Source organism: Monosiga brevicollis, genomic scaffold (assembly GCF_000002865.3).
Source record: "Monosiga brevicollis MX1 MONBRscaffold_8 genomic scaffold, whole genome shotgun sequence".
Classification (NCBI taxonomy): domain Eukaryota; class Choanoflagellata; order Craspedida; family Salpingoecidae; genus Monosiga; species Monosiga brevicollis.
In genome coordinates this window covers 1,270,121-1,279,186 of record NW_001865045.1, presented here as the reverse complement: position 1 = coordinate 1,279,186, position 9,066 = coordinate 1,270,121, and positions in this window count along the sequence as shown.

The following is a 9,066-nucleotide window of genomic DNA, read 5'->3' as shown; positions in this document are numbered from 1 at the left end:
CGCCCAGAGTCCCTAGAAACCTGGTCTGTTGCTTGGTTCCACGCGCGCTCTCTCTCTCTCTCTCTCTCTCTCTCTCTCTCTCTCTCTCTCTCTCTCTTTTCTCTCTTTCTCTCCCCTCCCCCGCCTTGACCGACCGTCGGATGGATGATGAAGCTAACCCTGCTCTTTTCATTAGGTTGGCGTTCGCCCAGTGCGAAGACGGCCGCGTTGCTCGGGTCTATTATGAACCTCGGGACCAGGCTATCCACAGCACTCTGCCTGGGAACATCATTGCCACCCTGGCCGGCACACTCCATCGAGGGGATGGCATGAACCAGCACAACTATACTGCCTTTGAAGATCATCACGGTAAGACAGTCCGCGTCAGCCAGGCTGACCACACGTCCTCATTTTCAAACTTTCGCTTTGAATACGCACAGATGCCTATGCCAACTACCGTACGTCGGTTAATGACGAGGGATATCACCACGAGTGCCGCCTCGAAAATCACATCCCCCATGCTCAAATGGCGACCTCGGTCAAGGTTGGTGAAGGTGAAGAGCCCTCGCGTTGCCAAATGTCATGCGTTCATCTGACGGAGACTCGCGCCACATTTTAGACCCACGTTGTTCATGCCGATGGCCGACTGCTTCGAGTACATGGCAATGATAATTATTTATTCAAGGGCATGGAGCAACAAGGTACTTTTTGGCTGTATATCTGTCTCTGTCTCGGTCTCGGTCTCGGTCTCGGTCTCCGTCTCTGTCTCTGCCTCTGTCTCTGTCTGTCGCTGTCTCTCCCCCCCCCCCGCCCCCCTCCCCCTTCCCCTCCTCTCGCTCTCTCTTTCATTCGCTCTCTCTACTTGTTTGCATCGCCGGCCCCTCGTTTTAGGCACGGCCGCACACGCCACTCGCGCCGAAGGCCAACCCGAGGACTTGTTTGAGCAGCAGCGCTTTAGTGCCGGTCCTCATGGCTATGATGCCAAGTCAACTTTGACCAACGACAAGGGTGGGTCTGTCGTGCCTTCACCTCCAGCTTTTTAATGTAACCACATCTCATCGTTGCTCGCCTCAATGACACGTTTCTTAGCAAACCTCTTTGGTGCATTTGCGACGGACGATCACGAGCACATTGTGCACAATGGCTACGCCAGTGATGACACGTCTTCGCACAGCTCAGAGGTGAGCTTTTCTCGGCTGTCGCACGATTGCCTGTACCCAGACCTCACAACATTTCGAACGCCTGTAGGGGGAGTTCAACATGGCATTGACATCTACCTCGCCTGCAAGCCATGTCATGGTTCCGCCTGGCTTGGACACCAGCTCTCTGCGCGACTTTCTCGCCCTGCAGGTACAGACCTCTCTTCACCTGAACGTTGTCGTTCCACAAATGCTTTTACGGCCTCTCCTAGAAGGCTTGTGGTGCCCATCCAATCAAATTCTGAGCTTATCTTTTTTTTTTGATGCGACTAGCTACCGGCACACGAAGAAGAAGAGTCGCCGCTTTTGCACGCCAGCCTTGTGTGCTTGGAGCAATCTGCCGAAAGCGGTGTGTAGACCGACGATCGCCTTATGATTCTGCATTCCGTTGGAATCTGCTCTGTCACCGATTTTGCTAACCCACTTTGCCTTTAGACTCTCCTGTTCGGCCCAAGCGCATGGACTGCATTCAAGAGCTGCGACGGGCACTCCGCGAGCTTCCTATTGATGTCCGTGTGACAGCTTCTGGTTGTTTGTGTGTGTTCTCGCATGATTCGGCCCAACTTACGAGTCTTATCTGTTCACTTCATGCGCGACCCACAGGACATTCGCGGCGTGGTTGTGGATACCATCCGTGACTACAGTGATGCCACAGCCACGGCGCTCATGTATCAAATTGTGACCAATCTGGAGGATGGCGTTAACCTTGCCATCCAATATATGCTGCTGGACCTGCTTCCGTTCAATCAGACACAGCACGCCATTGCAGCTCTGGCTTTTGCCCCTGGCCCCTGTTATTCTTGCCTACAGTTTTTGCAAGAAGTGTGCTACGAGCCCGAAGAGCTTCCCCTCTCCCTCCAGGACGAAGATATTCGTGAAGGCGCTCTGCTCGCCTTGGGTGCCGTGCTATCACGCTTCCCTGCTGAGGAAGCCGACCAGCACGTCGGCCGCCTCGAGGGTTTGCTTGAACAAACACAGCTCGAGTATCATCCCGAGGCGCGCCTTCGTCGCCATACCATCCACCACGACCATCGCCCGAGTGTGTTGGCCGCACTTGGCAACACCAGACACCAGCGAGGTAATGACGCCTTGATTCGACATGCCCTCACGGCTCGAAACGACACCGACCCATCCATTGCAAACTCCATTCGTCATTACGCCATTGCCTCGTTGGCCCAGCTCAAGGACCCGGCGGGCATGAGCACTCTGCGCCGCATTGCTCTCGAGGACTCCTCTCTTGAACATCGCATTGCCGCACTACGGTCACACATCATGCATGCCAACGAATCAGACCACGAGGCTCTCCTTAATGACTACACACGCCGCTCCAATGCGCAGCAAGATGAATACCATATGCGCATGGAGCGCCATGAAGCCACAAATGACGAGATCTTTCCTGAAGAGGAATACTACTGCTATCTGCACGACATTGAGCCTGATCGTTGCAAAAACAAGTTTGCCTCACTGTCGCGCAGCGAGCGCCTTGCGTACGCAGCTGAGATGGACTCGGATCCTGCTTTCAGTCCTCGCCTGCGCCGTGAATCATCCTCCAGTTCAAGTGCAGAGACAAAAAGTGAAGCTGGCATCCGCGACGGAGCCCTCACCATCGACCTTAACCTCAAACTGTCATATGGCTATAGCATCGGCTCTGACGACGTGGGTGGGGGCTTCACTTCGACCGGCGAGCTGAAACTTTACGTCTATGCAGATGGCTACTCGCTCGATGTCTTGCTGCGAGCCGTCGGTGAGTGTAAAGCCTATTTTCAGGTTGGCTTTTTTGGCATCAACGTCAACGTGCTGCACGTGTTCGCGGGTTATGCACTCTCTGCGGGCTACGACAAAAGCATTCTCAAGGGTCTTTTTGACATCAACCAGCGCATCAAGGACTTTAACAAACTCATGGATGTGATTGACGACTTGGGCGCCGGTTTTGAATCCTTTGCTGACTACGCCGGCACAATCTTCTCGACTGGCGATGACATGGTCTCGGGTCTTGATGGTGCTTGCCGGGCCAACGTCCGGCCTGTCATCACCCGCTTCAGCAATTTCACGGACGCCCTCATCAACTTTCGACCCATCAAAGTGGCGGGCAAGGCTGAGGAAACCAAAAAGTTCTTAGAACTGGGCATCCCACACCTACGCAGCATCACAGACGGGTTGGCTGACAAGTGTAAAGCCATTGATGACTTGTTTGGCAAGTATTGGCCAACCAATTCTTCAACCCTCAAGCAATCGGTCAGTGACATCTTTGACCAAATCGCCCTGCTGGATGACTGTGGCCCCGCGGCGGCGGCCTCCATTTTTTCCGAGATCCAGCAAGTTCAACTGGCCATCAGCAACATCACCACGGCGTTTTTCGATTTCATGGGTGCCTTGCACCTGGATGGCTCGCCGCTTCCAGAGTGGATTGACCCGGTCTCCCAGGCCAATACGGCTTACATTGACCAGTATGACGCGGCGTTGAAAGAGTTGAAGGATCTCACCTCTGTGGTGTGCGAGCCCAACTCCACCGTACCCGCTTGTGTATCCTACACCGCTACTCAACTCGAAGAAGCCAAGGAGCTGCTTGCCCTTCTGCAAGAGGACACCAGCTTTAACGATCTGCTCAAGCCTATTCAGGCCGTGTATCAAGTGGTAATGGGCGCTATCACCACCATGAATAACATTGCTGATGTGGCTGATACGCTTCATGAAGTCGTGGCTAAACTCTATGAGGCATACATCCGCTTCAAAACTCCAAAGGTGCACAGCCTCTTTCCGGACCGAGTCAAGGGCAAGGACCAGTGCGGCTCTGGCGAGTACCCCGCCAAGGGGCTCTTGGGGGCTAAAAACACCAACTCGTCGCTATGGCCGGAGGGCATGGGTCTTTCTGTGAAGTTGCGCCCGATGTGTGACAGCAAATGTCTCAAGAATCTTGAAAAGACACCAGCACGCTTCAACAAGGGCAAGTCGGGCATCAAGAAAAAGGGCTCGAGCTCCAAAGCGACGAGTCGGCCTTCTGCTCCAACAAAAACGCAACGGTATTACGTACCTGCCCCGTACGACGGCCGAATTATTGATGTGCGCGGTGATTCAGTGGTAATCAAACCCACCAAAGACGTGGGTGCCTATTTCTGGATATCCAACGTCAAGCTCATTTCTGGCTATTCCAAAGGGTACCGGGTACGGGCTGGTGCATTTATTGCTGAAGCGCTTGAGCCAGGCAACAGCACTTGCGGGCGATTTGTCCATTTTGCCGCCACCAAGTCAGCAGATGGCGGGGACCCGCTGGATCCACGTCGCTTCTTGCCCTTCAACCCTCTTGCCGGCTTGTTTGACAAGACACTCGACCTTGTCTTCCTTAAGGTGCTCGACTACTCGCTGTTTCAAGGCACAGTTGGCGAGGCGGCAAGTGCTGCAAAGGACTTTCCTGGCAGGGCCAAAAGGAGAGTCAAAAAAACTTTTCGACACCGTCGAAGCGCCGCTGCTGAGCGTTGGGCAAATCTGACCGTGTCGGATGATCGTATCGAGGTGGATCCCTTGGTTTGGGTGCCTGACACTGACTATGATGACGAGATTGTCGATGTTGGAGAGTATGACACGGTTTACTTGACACGCGATGGCGCGGTGCCCGTTGGCCCGCAACGACAACGCCGTGCCTTGAGCTGCAACGATTTGGATCCACCCGAGGACATCTGCATTTCTGGCAATTTGTATGTTCTGCGTGTTTTGTTGTTGTGACTTTTGTCTTTCGCGTCAACTATTGCATATCTTCTTGATTTTTAACTTGCTTTTTTTTCCGTCGTCTAGGGGCCCTTTCACTTCGACCATGACGGTATTCCAGATGAGAACCCGCTTCATTAGTACGTAGTCTGTGAATTGTTTGCAAAGCAAACTTATGTTGTTTTGTTGTGTTCTTTTGCCTCTCGAAGATCCAAGGCCAGCTCGACTAGCCAACTTATCATGTTCGTTGAAACTGCCCCATAGTTGGAGGTGTTTTACCCATCACAATTAGTGGTGAAGTTTTATTTGAAGGCGGCATGAGCTTTGGCCTTCGTTTCTGTTTCATGTCAACAACTATGACACGTAAGTAACTGTTTTCGTTGTTGTGAAAGGATTCATCAAATACACTCATGAAGCTTGTTGTATCCAGCAATCCTCACCCCGCAGTTCAATTTTCAAGTTGGAATTAGTCTTACGGTACGTTGACCTCATAAATAAAAAGCCACCTGTTTGCCTCTTACACGTCTGACATCGATTTCATAGATTGGCGAGTGCATGGCGCTCTGTGGTGGTCTTACGCTTCGGGGCACAATTGCCGATATTCGCCTTCCAATCTCAAGGCCCACACAACTCTTTGTATGTATCCATCATTTCTGATTCCTTCATCACCTTGTCAGGTGGAACGACTCACGTTGCCCGGCTTGCCTTGGGCCAGGCCTTTCCGTACGAGAAATGTACGGTTGTGGACATGATTCTAATTCCCTTGACCATCTCATGTGAAGCATTTGCTGAGGTACACGTCGGTCATGACCTCAATCGCAAATGATGTGTCTGCTCTAATTTTTTATTTGTTTATTTATGTATTTTTTTTTTTTTTTTTCCTAATTCTTTGCACCCCTTGCAGACGATCTTCAGTACGATTTTTCGTGCAACCCTTTTCTCCTTTTCAGCTGCCGCTATTGAGAAGAATTTGATCAAAAGCTGCAGCAGTGACGTTGACACCTCTGGTCCACTTTTTGCGCAAGCCAGCTGTGTCATCAACCAGACCATTGGAGAGGATATCGAGGTGCGCTACTATTTTGATATTTATCACAGATCCTTGCTCAGCTTTGATAAGAGCTGCTGACTTGCACTTTACACGTCCTTTCTTTTTATTGTGATTTCTTTTATTTCTGTTTGTTGTAGGTGCCATACCTTGCCGTGTACTTCCAAAGTTACGAGGAAGAGTCATCTGTGGACAAGATTTTTGTATCTGTTGGCTACAGCAAGGACGGTACGGAGGTATTTAATGAGCAAGAATTTGACAAGGACACAACCAAAGTGCCTATCGAATCTGTTGCCGTGAGTGAAGGCAAAATCGTCTTTGCCAAGGTGGTATCGCAAAATACTTTTGGTGTCCGGTCAACCCAATACTGCCAATCGGCAACGGAATATGACATCACACCGCCTATCCTTGAAATCGCAAACGTACGTCACGTTGTCGCCCACTGCTGTCCATTATTTCTTTTTGCAGCCTGCCTAATGTAGGGTGCGCTGTGGGCTTTTAGTACTTCACGATTCAAAGTCACGATGAGCGCGTCCTTGGAAAGTGGACCGCGAATGATTTGTCTCCGCTGGTTCTCCTTGAAGTCTCTGCCGGCTTACAACCAGCTCTGCCTGTGCTGCAAGACGAGCAAGGTGCTGACCTCGTGTCCTGGACCAACCAAACGCTCACCTCTCGATCCGGCACTCTCGACATGAGGACAGAACGCAAGCTCCGACACAATGAAATTGTCTATTTCAACATCCGCTCCAGTGACAACAAACTTCTCTTATCCACCGCCCCGGACAAGGGCATTTTAGTGGACCTGACGCCTCCTGAGCCGCCAATTGTGTATGATGAAGAGCGATGTGGCAGCGAAACCAATACAATCTTGTCTGACACACTTCCGCAGAGCATTCGAAGCCAAGCTTGTGACAAGCACCGTTATGACATTGTCTATCGTGCCTGCGGGCCGGCCGATCTCTTGGACCTCGTCGCATCATCAATTGGGTCTCGCTGTGCAGCTAGCCATGTCACACCTCACGACAATCATCGCATTGTCCTCGACGCCATGGGAACAATTGATGGTGAGTGTACGCTGGCCAGCTCTTGCCCTGCTTCTATTGATAACCTAACTCCGTCGCGGCATGGCTTTAGGCGCATTTATTAGCAATCATCGCACATATCAGCGATACAAAGAGTTCCTGGAGTATGGCTGGGACCCTGCCGTCGATCCGGAGACGCAGCTTTATGCCACGCTGTGGGCCGTGGGAACACGGCCATGTGGCGCTGATGTGATTGCATGGAGTCACGTTGATGGCCGCACCGCTGGCGAGCACGATCTCAACCTTCACGAAGGCGAATACTTCCAGTCGCTTTACTTTTTCAACTCAGTCTCTTTTGGTGGCCCAATGTCAATGTTGTCCTGTCAAACCATTCCGCTGACTGTCGATGTCACCCCGCCTACCATCACTGGTTTTACATCCACTGTGGGAGCTTCCAGCGGTTCCTTGGCGTTCGAGGTCACCGCACAAGACAAGGGATCAGGCTTGGCAGCTCACCGAGTTGCGCTAGGTGTTCTTCCGATTGACGCCTCGCTGGTCCCATTCAGTGGTGACATTCACAAAGCATCAAAGTTTGAATACGATTTTGGCAAGCTCCCTGATGGGGTCTACATCTATCCACAGGTAGAAACGTTTGACTTGGTTGATCTCTTTAATCGTGTTGGCAGCCGTGATCCTCTCTATTTTGATACAACACGTAAGGCCGCTTTGCTTTCGCCCTTGTTCTTGCTTTCTGCCTGTTTTGACCGCACACAAGCACTGATGAAAACGGCCTGATTTGTAGCTCCATTGGCCGGTGACGTCCGAGATGGCTCACTCGTCAATGAAGACTTGTCCTTCACTCGAGAGCCCTCCGTGGTAGGCGTCAACTTTGCCGATTTTCGGGACCCGGACACGGGCATTTCATCGTACTGGTTCGTATCCTTTAGTCCTACAACGGGCGCGACCAGCCTTTGTTGATAATTTGAAGCGAATGTGTTTACTTATGTCTCGCGTTGGATCTTTTTATAGGTGGATCGTTCGAACCGGATATCTTTCCAAAAGCGGCTGGATTTTCAACCCCAGCGGCAACGTCATTGTGAACCAGTCTCTGCCGTTTTATGCCACGGCGGGTCGAGTAGAGCTGGCGGAGCCTCTCTCTCATGCCACTCGCTATTACTCAATCATTACAGCTTATCATGGCGGCTTGGACCGCCTAAGCGTTTCGGCTCGCTCAAATGGCTTTATGGTGGATATGACGTGCCCAATCGCGTCCCCTGGCCGTCGTGAGGAGATTCAAAGTGTGACGAGCACCATGCTTGCTGACTGTGCTTGTATCGCTAACAGCGATACAGATGCGTGTCCAATCACCTCAACCGGTTACTTGAGGGATGGACTTTCAGCAGACTGGATTTTCAACGATGGCCAAGTCACGGATTGGACATACTCCTCGTCACTTCATTCATACCGCATGTCTTTTACCAGCTTCTCAGATTTGGAATCCTCGATCGCGCGCCTTGAAGTTGCAGTCGGTAGTCTCTCAGGCTCAAGCTTAGATCCTGAGGCTTACTTGGACTTTACAGACGTAGATGTTTCTGCTACCAGCTTTGTTACGGAGCGAATGTCTTTCGCCGACGGCGCTCGTGTCATCGGTGCAGTGCGGGCAACAAACGGCGCGGGCATAAGCACGGTTGCGTTTACAGATGGCCTCATCATCGATGCCACGCCTCCAGAGCTTTTGTACGCTGTCGATGGCGAGGTAGCGTTGAACCAAAATGAGGCCACAGATTCGAAATCATGGGTGTCGGGCTCAGGCATGCTTAAACATTCGTTTGCTTCTGTGGACCCCCATTCTGGCATTTTGCGCGTCGAAGTGGCAGTCTACGTCTTCTTTAGCTCAGCGCCGGCTTCCAAAATCCGATCAACTACGCTTCTGGTGTCCGGTGAGAGCACACAACGACATCAAGACCCCAACGGCCTCAATGTCGAGCTCACCGTGCGTTCAGATGGCGGCGTCGATATTCGCTCATCCATTGCTTTTGCACACCTGCCCGCCATCAGTGATGGCGCGACGCTTGCAGCCCGCGTGCTCGTACGCAACAACGTGGGCCTGAAAGCTCAG